Genomic DNA, 13,070 nt, shown 5'->3' on the forward strand with positions numbered 1-13,070 from the left:
GCAAGCAATAAGGCAGGTTTCAGAGGAGGCTGCATTTAGCCATAGAAGGAAGAAATGATTCTCACCACTGCACAATGACTCAGAGTAGTGGGAAGGAAGTAATGACACTTATCTGAAGGTACCACATTCAGTTCTGGACACTGCAGTTTAAGTAGGATGATATGCTGGAAAGAAATCAGGGGAAAGCTACAAAGATGGCAAATTCTCATCAGGACAAGTTGAAAGAACACATTCTCTTTCAGCCCAAGTTCATCAGGTATTTGAAACTACCAACATACTCTCCCGGCCTCAAACTTCTTTTATTCTAGGCTAACACGAGTGTAACAGTGATTTCCACTCTATAGCTCCAAGTTGATACTTCAAGCCTATTGGAGAGCAGAATTTCTTTTTCTATGGAAAACCTAGAACAGGGTCCAATAAAGGAGCTGAGAGGCAGCATTTGCATCCTGAAAAGGAGGGAATGTAAAATTGAAGAAGTTGGATGTAGGGAGCTTCTTCTTATATGGTAAGTCTAATCAGACCCCCAGGAAAACCCACAGTTTAGTCCGTCTGTATTTTATTTTCTTTGCACTATGACACAATGATGCTGCATGGAAGTAGGTAATTTGATGAGTTACAATTTATTGGTCCGCTCCAACTGCTCTGGCTTGTGCATAGGAAAATGAAATGTCTCCTGTGAGAGATTTGCGGCTTCCCCTGTTGGATGTTTTCAATTGGAGAGGTATAATGTTGCTTCGCATTTAGTCTGGGACACAAGGGAATAAAATAACTAAACATGAGCATTCTCATTCAGAAAGTTCTTCCTGTTGATTGTGCTCTAAATCATCTGGCTGTTTTGAGCAGTGCATAGAAGCATAATTGCTTTTTATTCCCCTTCCAGCCTTAACTTTTTACCCTTTTTCGTTGTAGGATGGATTTGTTGATGTACAAAATGCTATTATACAGAACCTTTCCTCCTCTGTATATTGTAAAACATTTTGCTTTTGCGATGCACTTTCCTTTATACATGTAAATTGATCTTTTAAAAAATAAATGAATGAATATCCAAATCATAAAGAGGTTAGATATTAAATATTGTAGGTGGGAGGGTCCTCTTTTTGCCACTGCTCTTGTAAAATGAGTTTCCTGTTGTTTAAAGCAGTCTAATAATTTTGTCTTTCAGCATGGACTGTATTCTCACTAAAATTAATTGTCTAATCTAGAGGCAGCCAACATGGTGTCCTTCAGATGTTATTACAGTTCTCACCAGCTTCATTCAGCATGGCCAGAGGTCAGAAATAACAGAAGTTGTAGTCCAGCAACATGAGAGCACCACAATGGCTTCCTCTGTTCTAATCTTAAACTAATTTAACATTGTGCACACTTGTGAGCACAGGCTAAGATCACAACAGCATCATGAGTGGACTTCCATTCACAGAATGGGACTTTCCAACTGCATCTCCTCTGACCATTTTCCCAGGCCTTCTCCCGAGGGTTGAGGAACCCTTCAGGCAAGCATAGGTGTCTGTAGTAAGAAGTGGAAATCTGAGGGTGGAGAAAACCCCAGAAGCTACTCTTCCACAAGAACTACCTTCTCCTCACCAAGAGCATCTTTGGATCCAAGCCAGACTTTTGTGGAGGCTAGCTGTAGAACGAAAGGATGAGAACTTGGGTAGCAAAACAGCACTTCTGTGTCATAGTGTTATCTTAACTCTCTTTCTTCCTCAGCTTCTCTGGGTCTTCTTGATGTCAGCCATTGGAAAAGTAGGCAGAAAACACACCCAGATATACTGCTAGATCTCTGATTATTTGAAGATCAGCAAGGAGTTCTGACTTGCTAATGTTTAAAAATAATAACAGCAAAATGACTGCCACCCACCCCACAAATTATACCAATGAAATGAAGAAATATTACAGAGGGCACCACACAGTAGGTTTTGGAGTGGGAGGACTATAAGCTCAGTTCGTTTTTGGCATTCTGAATGCCTTAATTTTGTAGTCCATAGTTGCGTACTTTTATTAGGACTAATCAGAAAGTCTCAAAAATGTGGCAAGTGTTTGAGTTGAGACAAGATGTTACACAAGTTAGGGAATGATTGAGCCAAGAATAATGTTTTTTAAAGTAGAACTGTAAGGCTGGACATTATACGTATAAATTCCGTGAACATATTCAACCTAAAATGGACATTCCAGGCTAAGGCAGAATCTTGGGCACTGAGATATCAACTTGCTCACTTAGGATTCAAGGATAAAGATGAAAAGAGAGTCTGTTCACCCCCCTATTTATCTGAGAAAATAGCCTGGCTTGTAATCCAGTTCTGTCCAACACTTTAGACCAGGCATCCCCAAACTTCGGCCCTCCAGATGTTTTGGACTACAATTTCCATCTTCCCCGACCACTGGTCCTCTTAGCTAGGGATCATGGGAGTTGTAGGCCAAAACATCTGGAGGGCCGCAGTTTGGGGGTGCCTGCTTTAGACCAAACCACATATTCTAAGTGTTTGCCTTTTGAATGACTCCATTTGGTGGATCTTGGGATTTTAGTATAATGTAGATTATACAAGCCTGTCTGCCCACACCTTGACATAGGGCACAACCAATGTTAGCCCAATCTACCCATTTTATGGCAGATCCTGTAGCATCTTGTGGCAAATGCTTTAGCTCCATTCTGAAAACATGTTGCCAGTTATTTCCATCTTTTCTGGATGACTTTGAAAATAAAGGTTCAGGAAACTCTCTGGTGATTCTTGGCATCTGCTATGAATTCATCCCATTTAATCCTTAGCTCTTTTCTGAGACATTTGCCTTCCAAAGCATTTAGATTATTTTTCTGTATCGTTGGTCAGCTTCCAGCTTTCACATCCATATGGAAAATGGAAATCAGTGACACTAAGGTTTCCAGCAGCAAACGTTCAGATTTAACCTTTTGATCACCAGATTTCATTTTAGGCTGCTAAAATCCATCTGCCATCTGGACAAAAAGCAACACCCTCTGAGCATTCTCAGTTGCATGTACATCACTCCCAGCCTCAAGTCATGTGCTAACATGTTTTTATGTGCATATTGGTAAAAAGAAAAAAGTTTGTTTAAATTTCTTATATATTATTTTTCTGCCTTCAAAACAGCTCCTAATAAATTAAAACAAGGACACAATAAACATAAGATTTTAAAATTAAGAAAGACATCACCAACATAAGGCAGGGTTTGAATGCTCCATTCAAAATTTGCACTTATTTGAATTTTGTGTTGTGGTTCTCCAAACAAACAATGCTTATTTTAAAAAAAAAGCATATGTGAGGTGGAAGTGTGCAAGAGAATATATAAGTGAATATGATATCCATTTTTTATATTAGAATAATTTGCTTGCAAAAATATGCGCATTGGTTGAAATACTTACAAAAATGTGTTTCTTAAGAAAAAATTGAACTAAAATGCTGAATTTTAATGGGGATTTTTAAAAAAACACAACTCACAAAGTGCTGCAGATATGTGAACTGAATTTAAAGTCAGAAAAATGAGAGAACCAAAATTAACAACTCCTTCAGTTTGCTTCTGCCCATTCAGCGTATATTTAGCCTGAAAGAGAGAAGGTTAAGGGACACATGCTATTTTCAAATATCTGAAGGCCTGTCATGCAAAAGTAGAGATCCAAACTCCCCCCCCCCACTGACAGGTCATTGCTGAGTAGCAGGCCATGGCAGCACCTGCAGCTCACCACAGCAGAAGGTAAAGACCAGCTTAGAATGCAGTGGATTTTGGGTCACTTTGGTCCACCCTTCTCCCTGCCTTCAGAATGCCCCTGACTCAGGTAAAGGTAAAAAGGTAAAGGAGCAGTGGACGGTTAAATCAAGTCAAAGGTGACTATGGGGTTGCAGCACTCGTCTCGCTTTCAGGCCGAGGGAGCTGGTGCTTGTCCACAGACAGCTTCCAGGTCATGTGGCCAGCATGACTAAACCGCTTCTGGCGCAACAGAACACTGTGACGGAAACCAGAGCGCATAGGAACGCCATTTACCTTCCCGCCGCAGCGGTACCTATTTATCTACTTGCACTGGTGTGCTTTCTAACTGCTAGGTTTTGCAGAAGCTGAGACAGAGCAATGGGAGCCAGGGGCAGAGGAAGGGGGGCGGTGGGGGCAGCCCGCTGAGTGTCATCACTGAAGGGGGTGTCATCACTGAGGGGGGGTGGCAGTCGGCACGCTGCCCTCCTGCAACTCCCAAGCCTACCCCAAGCTGTCAGGGGAAGGGATGGAGCTGCACCGCCATGCCAGCGGCCTTCCCCTATTCTCCCTTTGTTTTGACAGCTCGAGGGAAGCTTGGGAGTCGTGGGTGAGCAGCGCGCCGTTGCCCCCCACTCCTGGGCTGCTTCCTGGGGGGAAGCCTCCCCCAAGCTATCAAAAGGAAGAGGGAAGGGAGGAAGGCTGCTGGCAAAGCGGCATGGCTTCCTCCCTCCCTCCCCCCACGCCCAGGAAGAAGACCTCCATGGGCAGCTCACTCCACCCTCCATGGGTGGCTGGCTCCGCCACCATGGGCAGCTCGCCCCCTGGGATGCTCGTCCCGCTTCCTGGCCCTGTCCCAGGTGCACAGTATGTGCGCCACTCCGGGTGCCAGAGGAGCTAGCTCTGCCTCTGATAGGAGCTCACTCCATAGCAGGGATTCAATCCGGCAACCTTCTGATTGGCAAGCCCAAGAGGCTTAGTGGTTTAGACCACAGTGCCACCCGCGTCCTCGCCCCTGCCTTACCACATGTTCAGTGGGTGGAAACGGGAGGCATGGCACCAATAGAGTCATGTTTGCCTCGATCTGTCAGTGGAGGCCAGCTAAACTGGGAGAGATGGGCAGAGGGACACCTCCACCTAATCCAAATGCCCCCAACCCAGGGTTGGGATTCTTCTGAAATTGTTCCCTGTTGTTTCAGAAGGCAGAAAGAATGGGTGGGCATTGCAAGAAAACAGATTTCAGCAAAACTTGAGAGGAAACTTACTAACACTTTGTTATGTTTTTTGTTTGTTTGTTTTTACTTTTTATATTGTAAACCTCCCTGTGATCCTCAGATGAAGGGCAGTATAGAAATTTAATTAATAATAAACAATAAACAATAATGCTAGTAGCTATTTTGATGTTGGAAATGGGCTGCCGCAGGCTATGCTAATTCTCTTCCTCCAGATCTGTTTAAGCTGAGGCTAAAAATATCTCTATAACTAAAAGGGACATTTAGATATGTGTATTTATACTGCTTCACAACTTCCTATTCTAAATGATACTAAAAGTTTGCAGATTTTCAAAATCTACTTCATGGCTACATTCCGTAGCTATGAAATTCAGTTTCAACAAAGACAAACTGACAGGTTAGATATATATTAGCAAGGCCAGGCTTACCTATTAGGTAGAGTGAGGTGGGCTGCTTAAGGCAGATGATTTTGGATGTCACTAAAGGACGGGAAATTGTTATTTATTATTTTTGCATTTTTACTGCCAGTGTCCTGGATATTAGGTGAAAATAGGTTGTTTGTGTTGCCAGAGTTCACTATTCTAATGTTTCATGCATCATTCCATTTAGTTTAAGATGGAATTCATGAATTCTAGGTGCCTTGCTTCATTACTGGATTGGTGCCTGTGATCTCATAGTCATATTAAGAGAAAGGATGAAAATGTATTATATTCGCTTTCCTATTAAGTGTGATATAAACTCTCATCTTTGACTTTTCCCTCCTGTTCTTGGCAGCCAACTGTTTCCTCTTAGTTTAGGTTAGATATTTTTTCATCTGCAGTTCACCTGATATATTCCTATTTCCGGCAGAGTAGAGAAATACTTTAAGAGGAAGGAACTTGGCTAAGCTAATATTGTTAACACTGCTTGCTAACGTGACAAGATGAACACATAGTGAAAATATTATATTTCTTTCTTTTTGTCTGCCATTGTCTCTGCCTTACCCCTCTTTCTCTGCCTTGCCCCTCTTTCTCTGCCTTGCCCCTCTCTTGAACTGGCAGCAACACTCGGTGTCCAGAAGGCAAGAAAGCAAAGCCACCACTGACTGTTACTGCACACATTCCATTTAACACAAGGGCTCCAGAGTATGCTTAGCTCCCAGGGTGTGATAAGTTCTCTGCTAGATGCATAGGATGATTGATGTCAAAGAGTGGGAGAGGCGCATGTTGGATTTTCTGCCTCAGATGCCAAAATAACTGGATTGGCCATGTGTACTGTGTACCTTGATTTGGGAAAGGGGGCGCATGTCATTTAGTGTAGCAAAATGCCTACACATCAAACACATTGCAAACTTGTAGACAATATTAGAAATGGAAATCATGGTGTATGAAGCAGTAATTCCACCCACTTCAGGGGTGGGGGGAGGAATGCAAAGCATCAGACTCATAACCACTGGCTGTGATCTTTTTCATCTTAATGGCTTTGTCATCCAACCTTGAAGTTTACTGTGGTTCTTTTAATACCTTTTCCCGTTCTCCCTGATGCATTCAGTGGTCCCTGTGTTCTTCGTAATCATTAACGTATCAAAAGGCTGTAACTATGCTACACCTCCCCCATATGTCATACTTAGCTATCAATGTATTCCACAATAAAGAACAGTAATGAAAGTGGATAATGATCGACAATCAGCTTAAGCTCTATCACATCCTGTAAGCTAGGCAGAGTGTTGTTTCCCAGTGCAGCAGGAATTGCCTTCGATGTCTCCAATGACCTGTGAAATACATAAAACTGATTTATAGAAGAAGCATCTGCTTTATCTGATAAGCCCTACACGCCAGCCTACTAGCTTTTTAAAAACCTGAGTGAGAGGGTTCAGTGTAGTCTTGCCTACTTTTCCTGTAGTTGCTGCCTATGGAGAGTAAAGATTTTTTAAAGAATGGAACAGTATCTTGCAAGGTTCAGATCATACAGTGGCATCTGCAAGGTGGAAAGTAGCACCTGCAAAGTTGCCTCCATGTTTTAGGGGCTGTTCTGGCAAGATCCACTCTAGGGGTCACCATCCCTCAATGAGTCCATTGCTGTTGCCGCTGCCGCCTCCTCTTGGCTATCGCTTGTTTGTCAGGCAGAGATGCAATAAGCAAGTGGCTCACCTGGTGGGGCAGAGCCATTACACTAACTTCGTATTCCACTGAAAAGCAGACTTTTTTGTGGCGAGGAAAGTGATGGTGAAATGCAGTGGAAAGTATGGGGTGCCACTTGCTTGACACAGCACTGTATAATCTCCCTGCAAAAACAAAAAACAAAAAAAGTATTTATTTATTTAAAAGCCTTTCTAAACTGCTTAATATCTCAAAATCTTTCCGTATATAGAAATACAACATAAAAATAATAGAACAGTATTGTATAAAAACAGCAATTATTAATTATTAATTTAGAAATTAATAGAAATTCCGTAATGCTGAATAATCAAAAATAGTCAACACTGTCTAATCTCCCCAGAAATTCTGTGCAAATAAATCTATATGAATGTTCATTAACCAAGACCCCTGAAAGCAACCTTTGAAAAGAAGAGTTGGATGTTAACTGTTTCCTTATGGAAACTGATGACCAGTTCATGTTATTATTCACAGTGGCCTCAGATATACATTTTGAGTTTGTGGGTGGGTGGGTGTGGGGGCACATAATTGAATCGTGCACAGAGAAATTTGTAAGTACTGTATGGGGGAATTATTCATCACCACCCCTCTAAGACCTTTAGAAACAAGAGTGTTTTTGATGTCACCTGCAATGTGAAATGCTGCTCAAAAGTTCTGATATGATCAGGAAAGGGGGCAATTCTTACAGCCAATTGCACTTAACATATTTTGTATGTTAAAACGATGACCTACCAGTATCTATCTTGGACCTGAGACTAGGAGAGAAAATAAATATAAATTGTATATATTGTGAAGGATATTGTACAAAACAGGCATCATCTTAGACTTTGATTGAAATTAATTGTTCCGCAGAAGTATCAAAGTAAGAATTATAGACATGTCACCTTTTGTCAAATGATACAAGCAGTTTCTCAGACTTAGGCGATAAAGTGAAATTAACTGTCTCACTCTTCCTTAAGATGAAATAAATTCATTATCAAGTGTAGCTGAAGACAAATGATGTGAATAAACAAGTTTGGTGGTTTCACTATTTCCCTTTGACACTTTAGATGTCTGAAATATCAGGCAATAAATATCACTGAATTTCTGGACTTGGCATGGTGGCTAATTGTAATAACAATTTGACACAAAATGATAGTGGAATAAATGTTTCTGGAAATGAGGGTGCTTTGGTAATTCACACAACACATCTGATCTTTACATGGAACAGCAAGCCCATTAATTTTATCTTTTACAGCTGTATCTTCTAATAAAGTGAATCATTACCCGGACCTCTAGGGCTCAATTATTCCACTTCTTAGGCAGGGGAGGAGGAGGAGGTGTCATCCGTATTACGCTGCCCAGGGTTATTATGCCTTTACTGCAGTGTTTCCAAGGACACCAGGCAAAAGGGGGGGGTGGCTCTCCCTATGCAACAGGCTAAGTCAAGATTTCCCAAGAGTTGGTATCAAAAGCATTTGTACCACTCAGGCTGTTCCAGTGAACAGAACAGCCCCATGTGACTGCCCTAACAATACAACCTCTGGCAAATGCCAGGGTGGCCACTTATGCAAGGCAGTTTTGAGGCCTCCGTTTTTGTTTTTGTTTTTCCTTTTGAGGGAGCTGGTCTCCCCCAATGTTTAGAGGGCATTTGGTCCTGCCACCTGGCTCCTCACAATGTCACACACAGTACATCAGGACATCACTTTGACCCCCCCCTCAATCATCTTGAGAAGATGGCGCCTCTGTGCACCTCCCCAGAAAGAGGAAACACATCACCCAAAAATAGGGCAAAAGAGGACAGATTTCAATAAAACCTGCATACACTAATTTACTATGTAAGTATAAATACAGTGTATCTCACCATCATTGGGTAGGCTGTTCCCATGTGAGAGGTGTGCCTGTTGAGGCTCAGGCAGTTGATGGGCAACTTTGAGCCCCCTGCTCTTCTTCCTTATGTCTTTTTATCTTTAGAATGAATTCAGATCAGGCAGACCTTTCAATAGAGGACTCCTTCAAATAGATGGCTGTCCACTGTAAGCAAGGATGGAAGGCCAGCCTCACGTAGACCGCTGCAGCAAAGGCAAAACTAATTTAGTTAGCCGCTTTCACAATAGAGAATGCATACAAAATAATGGGGGGAGTTGAGCGGCCAATGCTGTTTGCTGTACAGAACCCAGGAGGACAGCCTATAATGAGTGGTGAACTAAATCAGCTGTAGCATTGTTATTGGAAGGAGGGTCTGCAGAGGACTATAAAGAATGCCCACTGATGTGAATTCAGGAAAGGACACTGGAATGGATAAGCTGACTGCTAGGCAACGGAGAACAACTTGTGGCTTGCCAGAATAAGACATAGCTCAAAAGCTGCAAACCATCATTTTAAAACACTACAAAAATATGGTGGGGGAAGGCAAAACGCTGAATAGGAATGGGCAAAAGGCACTTTGAAAGTCTGAACCATTCAGACAAGACCGTAATTCTGATTGAAAGGGATATAACATATAAGAGCATAGTGTAAAGGTAAAGGGACACCTGACCGTTAGGTCCAGTCGCGGACAACTCTGGGGTTGCGGCGCTCATCTTGCTTTACTGGCCGAAGGAGCCGGCGTACAGCTTCCGGGTCATGTGGCCAGCATGACAAAGCCGCTTCTGGGGAACCAGAGCAGCGCATGGAAACGCCGTTTACCTTCCCGCTGGAAGTTCATGCTTTTGAACTGCTAGGTTGGCAGGAGCAGGGACCGAGCAAAGGGAACTCACCCCGTTGCGGGGATTTGAACTGCCGACCTTCTGATTGGCAAGTCCTAGGCTCTGTGGTTTAACCCACAGCGCCACCCCCGTGACTTATAAGAGCATAGTGTACATAATGACAAATAGTGATGATGCATTGTAGCAAGGTTCTCAGACTTTCTTCCCTCACATTTTTGCCCTTATCAACATCTTAAGTCCACCCAGGCAAGCTATTCATTGGTCTAGAATCATTTCCCCATCCTTACTTCATACTGTGCTTTAAAGGCAGACAGAGTAAGCGGTCAACAACCTCTCCGTCTGAAGAGGATTACGATATTGCAGTGGAGTGCCTACCTGTTGCACAGACACCCAATGCATCCACAGTCCCTGAGAGAATCCTCCTGGCTGCACAGGTGTTGCAGAATTACTGCTGTGAAGAGTACTGCTCTAACCCCAGATTCCAGTATCTATATATATTTTTCCCAATCCACTTACATGACCTTACTGTGCCGCTGATGTCTTCTGGCCTCACTGTTTACAGAGGAAGCACACAAAAGGCATCTCCTTTTGAAATATATGGGCAGAGATCTTTGGGAGTGGGGGAATTGAGAGCAAACACAGCTGAAGCACACCCAGCTGTCAGATTTAGGCTGAAGTCCTCTACACACTTACATGGGAGTTAAGTCCTCAGTGGGACTCACTTCTGAGTCAACACGCTTAGGACTTCTCTGTTAGAATAACAGTTTCTCTGTTACAATTCCCTTTTTAAAGAGACGCTTCCTCCTCCACACAAAATAAGCGCAGTCTTTCATAGGAGACAGCTAAGTCAGACATTTAGGTGGCGACATGGTAAATACAAAGTGGAAGAAAGGAACATGACATGATCTGAAAGATGCTGACAATGTAATGCAATCAAAATTCAAGCAGGTGTTTCCACCCCTACAACGAGATCATACCTGCAACTGACAAGGTCAAAAGCATCACTGCACACACAGCCTTTAAAAAAAAACAACCTGTGATCTGCATTGCAGGAATATGAGTCCCTTCCAACTCTACAGTTCTGTGAACACATTGCTTAGGAGTAAATCCCATTGAATTCAGGTGGGGATATAGCTCAAGAGTGGAGCACACAATGTTTAGCATAGACCAAGTCCCAGGACTCAGCTATACAGCGGCAAATAAAACATTTTAAGTATGTTGTAAAGTGCATTATACAAACGTGCCACTAGATGGCAATGGTGAGCTATGGCAAATTCAATATATTTTTCTTTCTTTTTTAATAATAATTTTCATTAGTTTTCAATTACAATACTCCAATAAAAGCCTCATTATGTCAATACCAAATTATAATGCAATTAATAATGCTAATCTTTCAAATGCCAAATTATACAATTTATGTGCCCCCCCCACGTGCTCGAGTTAATGGTTTGATGATTTACATAATTTCTGCATTCCATAATCTTATAAGTTTCAATTACCCACCAGTCAGAAAAACAAACCCTTATACCACAGCTGCAATTTTAACGACTTCCATCCCCATTAACACATTAAATTATAATCCTCCAGGTGAAGCATATAAAGTCCGTCTTTATTCTTCTTATTCTGTCCATAGTGCTCCTTCCTGTCTTTGTACTGTATTGTGTCTATCTTTTGTCTGTTGTTGCTGTTCTCCATCATGCCTTGGGCGGAGCTAGTTTTCCATTGTTGTTTCTTAAGTCCTCCATTGCTCCTAAATTCAATATATTTTTCAAAACTTTTTTTAAAAATGCATTTTCACAACGTTTTTATATGTGTCTAGATTCCACCCCAGATTCAGTTTTGGAGGCCTCCTCCTAGCCTCCAAGACTGTCCTGAACAAAATGCATCGTCAGCGCTCTGATTCAGTATACTGCCCATAGACAGTAGTAGTAGCAGCAGATAAATTTTAGGACACATCCCTACCACATTTGGCCAGTGAGATAGTTTTCTAGGGAAGGCTGGTGATTATTTTTGGCGACAGGCTTGCGGTGAAGGGTAAATCAAGCTAACAAGGTGAGAACTCAAGGTAATAATGTGACGGTGAACTTGGTTTACCCTTCACTGTCAATCTGTTAGCGGCCATTAAAATCACCGAGAAACTTCTCACACGGGACTACAGCTCAATATTTAGATCAGTCCAAAGTTGCCTCACCTATATCTGCCGTTCTCGTCAAACCAGTCTATGCACCTGATTTCATTAGTCGGGAGGAGGGGGTCTAAAGCCCCACCATGTTCTCTTCCCCTCCCCCTAAGTCTCCACCATATTCACTCACAGACTGAAAGCTCCGGTAGCATGATGGCTTAGAGTGCCAGTCAAAGGTGCAAATCCCATTCTGTCATAAAGATCATGGAGTGACTTTGTGCTAATAACTCTCAGATTAACTAACAATTCAGGGTTGGTGTGGGGATAAAAGGGGAGGGGGGGCGGCACTTTGTATGCCTCGTTGCAGTCCTGAGGGAAAGGCAGGACATAAAATGTAGCTGGGAAATATCAGTGTTGGGCTTCTAGGATTTTACCTTTGCAAATGCATCCATTCTGTAATAGATCACACAGACTTTAAGCAGCAATTCATTTTGCAGTAGAAAAGCAATATTCATTTTCATGCCTCCCCGCCCCCCATCCCCATGTATCTTCTGGTTGGAAGGCAATGCTCGTTTTTTGAACTCCATGAGAAAATAATCAAATTGATGATGCATCCCTTATTTTGCACTTGAAATTCTGCACATAGGAGCTGTATTTTTTATCACAGTCTTCGGAGAGAAATAAAAAGCACAGACACAATCCACAGAAAATTGTTAAAATCTTGCCTTCACAGAATGCTTACAAATGAAGAAAGATTCTTGCAGTTTTGCATAATTTGTTGCACAACAATTGCAATTCAAAACATTCTCTGGAGTTGCTATGAATAATTGTATATTATTATTATTTATTGAATTTAAAGCTCTACCTTTTCTCTAGGACTGTGTAGCACTTTCAATATGGTTCTGAGTTCTGTTTTCAATGTCTCAGCCCCATTTAAAATTGAATTAATTGTCTTAGACAAGTAGATTGGCTTGAACTGGTGAAACTATAATTAAAAGTAGTCTTTCATTATTAATTCTGAACAATCAGTTGACATTTTGAAGTCAGTCACCCTTGTGTAAGCATTATGTCAAATATCAGAAGGTTGTCAAAAGTTATTATGCAAGAAAAAGAAGCTTTTGTGACAGTCAGTTATTTTCATATCAGGAATGACAATTAGTGCAGCAGGTTGAAAAAGGCCTTGTTTGGTAATCAAAAT

The sequence above is a fragment of the Zootoca vivipara genome, chromosome 4 (assembly GCF_965207765.1).
Source record: "Zootoca vivipara chromosome 4, rZooViv2.hap1.1, whole genome shotgun sequence".
Taxonomy (NCBI): domain Eukaryota; kingdom Metazoa; phylum Chordata; class Lepidosauria; order Squamata; family Lacertidae; genus Zootoca; species Zootoca vivipara.